The sequence below is a fragment of the Rhinoderma darwinii genome, chromosome 1 (genome assembly GCF_050947455.1).
Source record: "Rhinoderma darwinii isolate aRhiDar2 chromosome 1, aRhiDar2.hap1, whole genome shotgun sequence".
In the NCBI taxonomy this organism is placed as follows: Eukaryota; Metazoa; Chordata; class Amphibia; order Anura; family Rhinodermatidae; genus Rhinoderma; species Rhinoderma darwinii.
In genome coordinates, this window is record NC_134687.1 from 408,079,933 (window position 1) to 408,094,228 (window position 14,296).

The window sequence follows — 14,296 nt, forward strand, 5'->3', positions numbered from 1 at the left end:
AACGAAACAACTCTACCTCATAAGGCGAATTACAAACAGCCCCCAGCGATGCGCCCAACGAACCAAGGAGGGTAAATAACACAGGTCGCCTCTGATCTGCTACCGCCCTGCCGCGACGCAAACCTTTCAAAGCTTGCCTTACTAAGAAATGCTTGGACACATCCTGAAAACCCCCGTAATTTAAATCCAAACGCCAAACCCGCAACAAAACGATTCACTTTAGCCAGGGAAAACCCCGCCTCCCAAGCATCCCCCAACCAGTACAACAATGCCACCAACCTGTCTTGCTCCGTGCTGACGTTACCCAAGACTCTTACCCACTCCTCTCACTGCTGCCAACAAGCCGAATAAGCGCTCAAAGTCGCACTAGCCAACGACCGTTCAATCAACCGTTCCACGGGACCGAAACCAGATCCCAGAGATGTTCCGGGCAAGCCAAACCGAACAGCTCCACTCCCGGTGCCAATTGACGAAATCGATCCCACTGCGAGCGAGAAAGAGCATCAGCAATACAATTGAAAACCCCTGGTACATGCACCGCAACTACCCACGTGTTTAAAGACAAGCACACCAAAACTAGGTGACGCAACAACTGAACCACAGGTGGAGAAGATGCTGATAAGTTGTTAATTGCTAACACCACCCCCATGTTATCGCAGTGGAAACAAACCTTTTTATCCCTGAGCCTGTCCCCCCAAATGGTCACCACAACCACGATGGGGAACAGCTCGAGCAGGGCCAGATTCCGCGTAAGACCACTGATCACCCAGCTGTCCGGCCAGTTCCCCGCACACCATTGACCTGCATACGCGCCAAAACCACCGGACCCTGCTGCGTCAGTAAACAGCTCCAACTCGCACATATCCTGTACCGGTGACATCCACAACGATTTACCATTATATTGCCCGAGGAACGCATCCGAGACCTGCAGATCCGCCCTGTGATCCAACCCAATCCTCACAAAATGATGGGATGCCCGGATACCCGCCGTCGCTGCCGCCAATCGCCTACTAAAAATTCTACCCATTGGCATAATCCTACAGGCAAAGTTCAACTTCCCCAGCAGCGACTGGAGATCGCGCAAAGTGATCTTCTTCAATCGGCAAGCCCGCCTCACCTCATGCCGCAATGGCAGTAATTTCTCCTCAGGAAGCCTGCACTCCATTGTAACTGAAACAATTTAGATCCCTAAAAAACAGATGGTAGAGACCGGGCCCTCAGTTTTACCAGGTGCCAGAGGGATTCCAAAATCCGTCGCAACCTTCTGCAAGGAATACAATAAGTTACCGCAAACAGGGGAACCGCTAGGGCCGACACACAAAAAATCATCAAGATTCGTCACCCATTCCACGAAACTACTAAATGCCTCGAAGTATGCGCAATAAAGAGAGCACCCCATTGGAAGACACCTATCGACATAAAACCCCCCGTTCCAGAAGCAACCCAACAGCCGTTGGCTCTCTGGATGTACCGGCAGCAAGCGAAAAGCCGCCTCAATGTCAGTCTTTGCCAACAACGCCCCGGGTCCCGCCTCCCGCACTAACGCACTAACGCCACCACTTTGTCAAATGACGTGTAAACAACCGAGCATAAGTCGTGATCTATCCCATCATTCACCGACGATCCCCTGGGAAAAGACAAATGCTGAATCAAGCGGAATTTATGAGGCTCCCGCTTTGGCACAACTCCCAAGGGGGATACCACTAGATTCTCTATCGGCGGCTCGACAAAAGGCCCGGCCATGCGGCCCAACGAAACTTCTTTCAAAAGTTTTTCTGAAACGACCGCCGAGTGCAGAAACGCCGACCTAAGGTTTCGCCGTGTAACCGGAACCTCATATGGAGGAGGGGGGATAACAAAACCAAACAAAAACCCCTCATAAATTAACTTGGCTGCAACTCTATTCGGATATTCACTTAGATACGGGGCCATCCTTTCCACCCTCACCGGCGACCGCCCCTTGACCAACGGAGGAGGACTGAGGGCCTGACCGCCTCCCTTTTCGCATAGATTTTGCGGCCCAATGCGAGGAGCCATTGCACTCCGAACAGATATGCTCAAATTTACACGTGGCACCGAACTTACATTGGCCATCATTGAATTGCCAGCAGAACCCAAGTTTCGACCCAGAGCCCTGTCCGGACTGACTAGACTTACCACCTTGGCCAACGCTCCCGGGAAAGGACTGCTTAACCGGGGCTGTAACCCGTAACCACAGCGCAATATCCTTTTGATCCCACCGGATCGCCGGCCGGACCGCCTTCCGCTGGCGAAATTGCTCATCGTACCGCAACCACGCCTCGCCCCCGCACGCCCGATAGGCCTCCCCGATGGCATCAAAATAACAAAACAACGCCGAGCAATTTTCCGGCGCCTTTTCCCCGATCACACTTGCCAAAATAGCAAAAGCTTGCGACCAATTGACGAACGTCTGCGGGATAAGCCTATACCGCTGACGTTCCTCTTCCTCCTTCTTACTCTCATCCCGCTTGCCCTTATGCAAATTTAATTTTTCAAGCGGCAGAAGAGAAAAAATTTCCACGTACTCATCCTTCTTCCAAATCCGTTCACGGACCTCCTGCTTAAGGTGAGCCCCTAAAGGGCCCTCAAAACAGACGTAAACCTCGCCCCGAGCACGATCATCAAGCCGAATTCTATCCCCATCCCTCTGCGCCTCGGTTTGGACAGACACTGCTACAGCTTCTTTGGACACCCCCTGAACATCACCAACCATGGACCGCAACTGTACATCACGAGGACCTTCCCAGACCACCACCGGGGACTCCGCCGGAACTACAGGCGCCGCTGCCCTATCTAAGCGCCCGACTAACTCGCGCAAACAACCCACTAAATCCGATAAGCCATCGCGCCCGACAACGCCACTACCGACAGCCGATACCTCCGCGCTCACTGCCCCACCCCCAACACCCGACATGAAAATTGCTGGATACGGTAAAGTAGGAGTTACACACTCACGAGGCTGCCCTGGCGCTGTGTTCCCGCCAGCCGGAAAATTCTGACTGCGCTGCGACTCATCCAGCTCTCCATCTTCCAGATCCTCTCTCGCTGCCGACTGGTACTCGCACCGACATCTCCGACACGGGGATCCCGGCACGCTGGCAGAGGGGCCGACAACCTGCCACCCGACCGCAGGGACCCAGACTTCCGACCGGACCTGTTGCCTCGTCGTCATCGCTGATCTTGGCGTCCTCACCGATGCTCTCGAGGAAGCCTGCCCCCTTGCCGGCACATCCCCATGCGGGGTGGCCGTGGACTGCACTCCGAACACTGCGTCTGAAGGCGGAGGCGTGACAGGGAGCCCGGCCTGCGACTCCCTGTTAACCGCCGAGCCCCGTCGCGGCTGGGGATTCCTTCCAGGACGCAGGCCCTGGGAGGAGGTGCCCATCCCAGCAGCCTGGCCTGCAGCGTCCTAAGAAGGGCTCCCCCTGCGACACCGGGCCCGCGGGGCCACATCTGGACTCAATCGTTCGGGTGGGCGGGACCTCCGTTAGCGGCGGGGTGACCGAGCCTGAGCAACCGCCGCTCCCGACGACGCCCTCTGCTTTATTGGAGCAGGGGCAGCAAGTATCAGCTCTCCCCCCACCGCCATGTCACCAGCGTCTGTGAGGGGGGCGGGGGAGGGGAGCGCGTCCGTGCGAACTGCCGACACAGAGCGCCGGGCTCGGCGCGAAGACAGGGATCCGGGCCAGCGCCGTCACTGTCTCCTCCAGCCATCCCGGATCATGGTACGTAGCTGCTGCCCGCAGCTGATCGAGCAGTGTGACTGGAGACGCCATTACAGGTAAGCAGGAGCAGGGAAGCTAACTATTTTACCTGTTGTTCCTCCCGCTGCTTCCGGCTCAATGCCGAAAACAGCGGGAGGAACAGATACCACACCCCGACTCCTCCCCTCTCCGTCTCTTCCCTCTCCCTGCCTCCACTAACCCTCTTCCCTCCTATTGGCTCACCCTCCCTCCTATGGCAGTCATGGAGGCTTACCGTTAAGCCCTCCATAATGCCGTCCAGCCTCCTCTTTAACTCGTGTTCTTTAGGTTATTGTCTTGTTGCATCACCCAATGTCTCTTCAGCTTGAGGTCATGGACTGCTGCCCTTACATTCTCCTGTAAAATGTTTTGATACACCTATGAATTCATTGTTCCCTCGAGTATCGCAAGGCATACAGGCCCTGAGGCATCAAAGCAGCCCCAAACCACGATGCTCCCTCCACCATGCTTCATATTTGAGATGAGGGTTTTGTATTGGTGTGCAGTGTTCTTTTTTCTCCAAATATAACATTGTGCATTTGTGCTAAAAAGTTCCACTTTAGTCCATAGAACATTTTTCCAGAGGCATTGTGGAGAATCCAGGTGGTCTCGGGGCAAACATGAGACAAGCCGCAATGGTTTTTTTGGACATCAGTGGCTTCCTTCATGGTTTCCTTTCATAAACACCCTTCTTGTTCAGTGTTTTTCTAATAGTGGACACATGAACAGGGGTTTTTGCAGTTTGAGAGTTCTCAGTTGGTCTTTTTGTGTTATCCTTGGGTTCTTTCTCCCCTCTCAGGATTGTCATTGCGCTCTTTTATTGCATCTGTGTATGTGTCTCTTCACGACACATACACAGATGCTCTATAGCAGCTACAGGGCATAGGAGATAGACACGGGAGCCGATCTTATCTCCTAAGTTTCTGCTGTTCTAAGTCTGAACTGTGCATGCTCTATATCATGCGCAGTTCAGAGCGACCCAGCATAGAAGCTGGTTTGTAGAGGGAAAGAACATTTTGGTCAGGACCGGCAGCAGGTAAGGTGTGTGTGCGTGCGTGCGGGAGTGTGTGTTTTGCATGTTTGGGGGGGGTTTGTGTGTGGCGTGGCTTCATTTTTGGGGGGTTTGTGAGTGTGTGGGGGGTTCAGGTTACCGGTGTGCGTATGGGGAGAGAGGTTGTGCGTGTGTGAGGTTGGGGTGGGTGTATGTGTGGTGGTGGAGGGGTTTGTGTGTGTGGGGTGTGTGTGTGAGGGTATGTGTGGGGGTTCGGGTGTGTTTGTGGGGGGTAGATGTGGGGGGGTTTGTGTGTGTGGGGGTACGTATGGCAGTGCATGTGTGTGGGTGGGGGCTGCATGTGTTGGGGAGGTTTGTGGGGGGGGGGGCTCCATGATGTGCCAGAATTATAATAACTATTAATAGTTTTGGCGGGTGTCTAGGTCCCATGTGCCACAATAGAAACTACAGTTCATTGACCTCTAGTTTCTCTTGCGGCGCAGGGGAGTAGACAGAAGACTGCTGTAGGTAAGTATAAGATTTTTTATTTTTCATATTACTAACTTTATATTTTTTTCTTTTGCAGGTCCCGCTGGACCTATTGGACTACGTCGTAGATTAGTTTGACAAAGTCGTAGATTCGGTGGACTACTGCGATGATCTACGTTTTTTTAAATAAAATGTTTAGCGAGGGACTTGTGGGGAAGTTTTTATTTCAATAAAAATATTTTCTTACGCCTCTGTGTTTTATTAATACTATATTAGTGCCTTAGTATTCGCAGTTGTCTGTTTGACGACGTCCATTACTAAAGCGGGGCTTAGTGTTAGGGTATGTTCACACGTAGTCAACAAAAACGTCTGAAAATCCAGAGCTGTTTTCAAGGGAAAACAGACCCTGCTTTTCAGACGTTTTTTTACCAACTCGAATTTTTCGCAGCGTTTTCACGCCGTTTTCGCTGCGTTTTTTACGTCCGTTTTTGGAGCTGTTCTCATTGGAGTCCTGCACTTCTTTTGACGAGGCTGTATTTTTACGCGTCGTCATTTGACAGCTGTCAAACGACGACGCGTAAATAACAGGTCGTCTGCACAGTACGTCGGCAAACCCATTCAAATGAATGGGCAGATGTTTGCCGACGTATTGGAGCCGTATTTTCAGACGTAAAACGAGGCATAATACGCCTCGTATACGTCTGAAATTTGGCCGTGTGAACATACCCTTAGGCAGTAAAAAGGCTAGCACCAACCCCCCCCCATTATTACCCCGGTACCCACCGCCACCAGCGGTATCGGGAAGAGCCGGGTACAATCCAGTACCCGACCATCTGTAGTGATGGTCGGGCACTGGGGCGACCGCAAGCTGGTATTATGAGGCTGGGAAGGGCCAAAAACAGTGGCCCTTGCCACCCTTGTAATGCTAGGCTGCGGCTGCTTTATTGTATCTGGCTGGTTATTAAAGTGGGGGAACCCCACATTGTTTTCGTTTTTTAAATCAATAAATAATTGCTGAAAATTACGTGGGGTTCCCCCCCCCCATTTTCATAACCAGCCAGATAAAATAAAGCAGCCGCAGTCTAGCATTACCAGGGTGGGAAGGCCCACCGTTTTTGGCCCTTCCCAGCCTAATATTACCAGCCTGCGGCCGCCCCGGTGCCCATCTATCACTACAAATGGTCAGGTACTGGATTGTACCCGGCTCTTCCCGGTACCCTGTTGGCGGTGGGTACCGGGGTAATAATGGAAAGTGCACGAAGCGAGGTGTGGACCCACTGGGCCATACCGCGTAGCAGGATGGCAGCTGGCCAAACAGTTTCTGGGGAAAAAATCAGATTGTCATCGAGATACACCACAACACAAACATAAAGGAGATCACGAAAAATGTCATTGACAAATTCTTGAAATATTGTGGGGGCGTTACACAGGCCGAAGGGCATAAATAAGTATTCGTAGTGCCCATCACGAGTATTAAAGGCAGTCTTCCATTCGTCACCTCGACTAATCCGGATCAGATTGTAAGCCCGCCGCAGGTCCAGTTTAGAAAAAAATTTCACCCCCCATATGCGATCAAACAGTTCAGAAATCAAAGGCAGTGGGTACCTGTTCTTCACCGTGATCTGGTTTAGGCCTCAGTAGTCAATGCAATGTCGTAGCAATCCATCTTTTTTCTTAACAAAGAAGAACCCCGCTCCGGCCGGGGATGAGGATTTACGAATGAAACCCCTCTCCAGGAGAACATGGAGAAACAAGAAGGCAACCCTGTCAATGGCTGAAGAGGGGCAGGCTGTGGCGACTGGATAAGGCCCAGACAGCGGTCAAGACACTTCGGGTCCCACTGGAGAACCTCTCCAGAGTTCCAATCCAGGACGGGGGCATGCAGACGGAGCCAAGGCAAACCCAGCAGCACGGGGTTGACGGCCTTGGACAGGACGAACAGGGAGATGAGTTCAGCATGAAGGGCTCCCACTTGGAGTCTCAACGGCTTGGTTACGGACACAACTGGGTCAGGCAATGGCAGTCCATCCACCGAGGCAATGATCAATGACCTTTCAAGCGGGATAGTAGGCAACTGAAGAAGATCCACAAGGTCTTGGCAGATGAAGTTTGCTGCAGAGCCGGAGTCCAGATAGGCAGAGACCAGATGGGACCTCTCGCCAGCAATGATGGTTACGGGAATGAATAGTTTGGAAGAGAGACGCACAACATGGCCAGCGAGGCCACAATATAATCAAAGTCCAGAGGTGCGCCTGCGCTGTTTCTCCTGGACCCATAATTTTAGTCGGTCTACTTGCATCGGGACCTCTGTCAAAGCAATAGAAGCAGGCAAGAGGGGTTGCTGGAAGTTGGGCGCCAGTCTAGGACGCCGACGTTCCTGACGAACCTCGTGAGATCTCTCCCTCAGCCTTATGTCTACCCGAGTGGCAAGCAGAATCAAGTCGTCCAAGGCAGGAGGCAGGTCTCGAGCGGCCAGTTCGTCCTTGATCTCGGACGACAGGCCATGCCAAAGGATGCCACCAAGGCCTCATTGTTCCAGGATAGCTCTCCTGCCAGAGTCCGGAACTGGAGCGTATACTCGCCCACGGATGTGTCCTCTTGGCGAAGGTTGAAGATAGCAGTGGCTGCCGATGAGACTCGCCCTGGCTCCTCGAAAACAGTTTGGAATATTCGCACGAACCGCTGGAAATCTTGGGTCTCGGGTCCCTGACGTTCCCAGATAGGATTAGCCCATGCCAGGGCCTTGCCAGTCAGGAGGGATATGATGAATGTGATCTTGGCTCCGTCTGACGGAAATGCTCGGGAGTGCAAATGAATGTGCCATTGGTTCAGAAAAACCCGACATGCACTGGCGTCTCCATCGAACCGAGAGGGCAATGGCAGCGAGAACCGAGGATCCGGGTAGGAACTGCCAGGAGGAGTAACAGGATGGTCGGCTTGAGGGGCTTGCATAGAGGCAGGAAGAGAAGCAACTAGCATCCCTAGCTGCTGCGCCATAGTGTCCACTGCCACAAGGAGATGATCCTGCCTAGCTTGGAGATCCAGCAGGTCCGCCTGCATGGCTTCGGAGGTTGACATGCCTTTGAATTGACCAGCGGAGTCCATGGCCAGAGCGTACTGTCACGAAGCGGGGTGTGGACCCACTGGGCCGTACCGCGTAGCGGGATGGCAGCTGGCCAAACAGGTAAAGTACAGAGTTCAATAGTTCCGCGAGGATACCTGAGGCAACGTAGACAGTAGCGAGGCAGGCACGTCCTGGACCAGGCGGCGGGAAGACATCAGGTGAGGCGTAGCAAATCAAGCGTAGACTGTAGCACAGCACGGCAACAGCACAGCACGGCACTAGAACTGGGTAACACGGAAACAGGATACGGGATACAGGAACAAGGTACACTGGGAAACTGGGAGACCATTAGCAGGACAAACTATGAATAACAAACAACGCTCTGGCAAAGAGCAAGAGGGCAGAGCCCTTTTTATAGCCCAGGGCATCCTGAGCTAAATTGCAGACTTCCTGCAAAATGCGCGCACTGGCCCTCTGAGACCATGTACGCGCGGGCGCGCGCGCCCGCCGGAGATAGTCTCGATGTCCGGAAGTGAGTGCCGGCGCCTCACAGGAGGACGACGCTGCACGCAGGTGAGATGTCCATGGCCACAGCCGTCGAGGTTTAAGCCAGAACGACGGCCCGTGGCCATAGACGTTACACCCCGCCTTAGTAATGGACGTCGTCAAACAGACAACTGCCATTACTACGGCGCTAATAAAGTATTTAAAAAACAGACATAACTCCCTGTTCACACAGAGTTTTTGGCGCTGATTTTTACTCGGAAACTGCGTTGGAATCAGCGCCATAAAACTCCTGAAATCACCCTGCATTCATTTTAATGTGAGGCAGAGTCTTCTTCCGGGGCAGCTTTTGGCCGCTCGCTGGAAACAAAAACTACGTGCAAATGTGTCAAATACACTAGCGTTTCTTGTGAAGCGCTTTATAAAATACAGGTGTTTTTTTGTCTGTTTTGTGAGCGCTTTTTGCACGTTTTATGGCGCTTAATTAGGACTCCCACTGTCTGTGGGAACATTTGGCAAATTTTATGCACCAAAGGATTGACCCTACACCTTTTTTATACACAACGCGTTTTTTCAAACGCTTGTGTAAAAAAGCACATTGTATGTACTAATGGCTCGTGTTCCCATTAATGTAAATGAGAAGCTTAAGCAAGCCTTTTTTTCAGCTTTTTTGTGCGTTTTTTGATGCATTTTGCACGTAATTAGTACTCCCATCGACTATGGGAACATTTGGCGCGCTTTACGTGCCAAAGAATTGACCCGACACGCATTTTCAAAAACGCTCGCATAAAAAAAGCGCATTGTATGTACTAACAGAGCGCTTTCCCATTGATGTAAATGGGAAGCTTAATCAAGCGTCTGTTTCTGCATTTTTCGGCACATAAATTCAACTGAAAATTCATTCACCACAAGGTCTTTCGTTTTGACTTTCATCATACTAAGGGTATGTTCACACTATTAACAAAATACGTCTGAAATTACGGAGCGGTTTTCAAGGGAAAACAGCTCATGATTTCAGACGTTTTTTGAGCAACTCGCGTTTTTCGCGGCGTTTTCGCAGCGTTTTTTACTGCCGTTTTTGGAGCTGTTTTCAATAGAGTCTATGAGAAAACGGTTCCAAAAACGTCCCAAGAAGTGTCCTGCACTTCTTTTGACGAGCCGTCATTTTACGCGCCGTATTTTGACAGCGACGTGTAAAATGACAGCTCGTCTGCACAGAACATCGTAAGACCCATTGCAAACAATGGGCAGATGTTTGCCGACGTATTGGAGCCGTCATTTCAGGCGTAATTCGAGGTGTAAAACGCCTCCATTACGTCTGAAAAGAGGTCGTGTGCACATACCCTGAGGCTACAGTCACAGGAACGTAGCTAACCTCGGACGTGAAAAACGGCAGTTTTTCACGTCTGAGGTGCACCTGTGCGGGACGCGTTATCACGCATCCCCCATAGACTAGAGTCTATGGGAGGGATGCATGAAGCGCAAAAAAATAGGACATGTCCTATTTTTTCACGGACACTTCACAAGCTCCGTTGAAACAACGGTCGTGTGAACGGCTCCATTAAAGTACATGAGTCCGTGTGACGGCCATTGTTTTAACGGCCGTCACACGGACGAGATACACGCTTGTCTGAATGAGCCCTTAGCTTTTTGGTGTGTCCTATAGCTGCTGCTATCATTGTGCAATCTCTTCAAAAATGGAGACAATGCTTGGCAATTTGAAGACACATCTTCCTGGCTTGTAGCCAAAAATCGGGAGGGGGGTGCGACTCCCTCCCACATTTACAGCAGCTGTGAATCAGGTTTCTTTGCCTGATTCACCTTGCTGTAATTCTGGGAAGTGCTTCCTCTGGTGACCAACATAAGAAAACATGTCAAATTATTATTACATTTTTAATACTTCCCACCAAGCGGAGGAAAAAAAAAAATACAGCAAGAAAACTAAATAATATATAATAACATTAAGTAACTTGCAAAAATATATTTTTTTTATTTGCGACACATTCCCTTTAACCCCTTCCCCCTTTGGCCAGTTTTGATCTTCGTGACAGAGCCTCATTTTTCAAATCTGACATGTTTCACTTTATGTGGTAATAACTTCGGAATGCTTTTACCTATCCAAGGGATTCTGAGATTGTTTTCTCGTGACACATTGGACTTTATGTTACTGGCAAAATTTGCTTGATACATTCAGTATTTAATTGTGAGAAACACCAAACTTTAGCGAAAAATTGCAAAAATTTGCATTTTTCTAAATTTAAATGTATCTGCTTATAAGTTAGGCAGTTACAAAATTGTTGTTAATTAACATCCCCCTTTAGATTGGCATCGTTTTTTGAACATCCTTTTATTTTTCGAGGACGTTACAAGGCTTAGAACCTTAGCAGCAATTTCTCACATTTTCAAGAAAATTTCAAAAGGCTATTTTTAAAGGGGCCAGTTCAGATGTGAAGTGGCTTTTAGGGCCTTCTACATTAGAAACCCTAAATAAGTCACCCCATTTTAAAAACTTCACCCCTCAAAGTATTCAAAACAGCATTTAGAAAGTTTCTTAACCCTTTAGAGGTTTCACAGGAAATGTACAAATTTCATTTTTTTTTGCAGAAATTCATTTTTAATCCACTTTTTTTAAAAACAGAAAGATTTACCAGAGAAATGCAACTCAATATCTATTGCCCAGATTCTGCAGTTTTTAGAAATATCCCACAAGTAGTCATATTGTGCTTATGGAGTGAAACACAGGCCTCAGAAGGAAAGGAGCACCTAGTGGATTTTGGGGCCTCCTTTTTATTAGAAAATATTTTTGGCTTCATGGCAGGTTGAAGAGCTCTTGAAGTGCCAAAACAGTGGAAATCCCCTAAAAGCGACCCAATTTAGGAAACTAGACCCCTTAAGGAAATTATCTAGGGGTATAGTGAGCATTTTGACCTCACAGGTTTATTGCAGAAATTATTGGAATTAGGCCGTGAAAATTAAAATCTTCATTCTTTCAAAGAAAATGTAGGTTTAGCTATTTTTTTTTCTCATTTCTACAAGGACTAAAGGAGAAAAAGCACCAAAACATTTGTAAAGCAATTTCTCCTGAGTAAAACAATACCCCATGTGGTCCTAAACAGCTGTTTGGACACACAGCAGGGCTTAGAAGGGAAGGAGCGCCATTTGGCTTTTGGAGCTCAAATTTAGCAGGAATGGTTTGCAAAGGCAATGTCATATTTACAAACCCCCTGAGGGGACAAAATAGTGGAAACTCCCCACAAGTGACCCCATTTTGGAAATGACACCCCTTGAGGAAATTATCTAGGGGTATCGTGAGCATTTTGACCCCACAGTTTTTTTTCAGAAATTATTGGAAGTAGGCCTTGAAAATGAAAATGTAGGTTTAGCTAATTTTTTCTCATTTCCACAAAGACTAAAGGAGAAAAAGCACCGGAAAATTTGTAAAGCAATTTCTCCCGAGTAAAACAATATCCCATATGTGGTCATAAATGGCTGTTTGGAAAATGAAAATCTACATTCTTTCAAAGAAAATGTAAGTTTAGCTAATTTTTTCTCATTTCCAGAAGGACTAAAGGAGAAAAGGCACCGCAAGATTTGTAAAGCAATTTCTCCCATTTTTTTTCAAAAATTTTCCAATAAGCTTTAGCTCAAAATTTTTCATTTTCTCATAAAATAAAGGAAAAAACATTTGTAAAGCAACTTCTCCGGAGTACGGAAATACCCCACATGTGGTCATAAACTACTGTTTGGGCACACGGCAGGGGTCAGAAGGGAAGGAGCACTATTTGGCTTTTGCTGGATTGGTTTCTGGGCGCTATGTCGCATTTGCAAAGCCCCTGTGGGACCAAAACAGTAGAAACCCCCCAGAAGTGACCCCATTTTGGAAACTACACCCCACAAGGTATTCACCTAGGGGTGTAGTGGGCATGTTAACCCGCAGGTGTTTTGCAGAAATTAGTGTGCATTCGATGTTGCAAAGTGAAAATTTGATTTTTTTCCATAGATATGTCAATATGTGGTGCCCAGCTTATGCCACCATAACAAGACAGCTCTCTATTTATTATGCTGTGTTTCCCGGTTTTAGAGTCACCCTACTTGTGACCCTAATCTTTTGCCTGGACATTCGACCAGGCTCAGGAGTGAAAGAGTACCATGTAAAATTAATGCCTAATTTTGTGACTTAGAAAGTATTGGTTCACAATTGCAGAGGCTCTGATGTGAAGTAATAAAAGAAACCCCTGAGAAGTGAACCCATTTTGGAAACTGCACCCTCAAGGCATTTATTAAGGGGTGTAGTGAGCATTTTCACCCCACAGGTATTTTCCATAAATGATTGCCTTAAATTTGTCTTTTTGTCTTTGTGTGGCAATGAGACCTCATCCTTGCTTGCAGTTTCTGTCCTGTTTAGTAATCCACAATTGGACATTTAGTGCACAGAATCATGAACATAACATTCGATGTAGAACATGTGAATGTCCCAGGAATCTTATAGTCCTGCTATATGCACAGGATCCGTACTCTGCCTGTGGTCATTATATGAGTGTAGGTTTTGCAGTTCCTCACATTGAAGGGAAAGATTCCTATTTGTGTGTTAGAGGGCAATGAACTCCTGATCATAATGTTTCTTAAATTTGGAAGCTGTCTGTAACATAGTACGGGAGGATCTGGGAATATTATTTTCACACGGTCATCCTTGCGTAGGATATGATGTCGTTTTTTGCAGTTTGAAATCTTCTTTTCTCTATATTGGAGAACTTTTTCTTACTTTCTTTACCCAATCCATAGCTTTAAACCAAGACTGGACAGAAAATTACAAGCCAAGTTCTAGTTCCCATTTAGACATGTATGCCGGTTTAAGAGATGGTAGAAAATCAGTGGATAAGTTCTAAAACAAGGAAATACCTTTAGCTTTTGGGAGTTTATTAGTGTAAAACAGTATGGCTGGACATGCGAGTAGTGGACTAGAAGTGTCCACTCAGGACAACTCATGACGAACACATATGTATTTATAAGCCTGAATGGGGGATTTCATATGTGGAAGATAAATCCTGAATGGAACGTATACCAGAATTGTAAAAGAGACACTTAATATTTCCAATCCCGGCTAATTCCCAGGAGTCAATATTGATATTATCAATTAAAGTATACAAGTATCTGAGAAGCATTTCTTGTAGACTCACACAATCGCCAAGCGAGGACTGTCAAAGGAAATACTTCAAAGCAGACAGCAAGATAGTCACACCTAACAAAAGACGCGAGGGCATTTCTACAGGTAAGATACCAAGGGTGCTACTTCGCACTTCAACCTCCACCCATTTCAGAACCCACAAGAATTTAAAAGGGTTTTCCAGGGACACAACATTTTTGAACTAATAGTCTATGTAAATATTTAATAAAGTTCCTAATATACAGTCGGTATTAAATCTGAACATATCTCTGCCTATTCACAGTACCTCTGCCCTGCCGGAAGTTCTGATTTTCATCTGT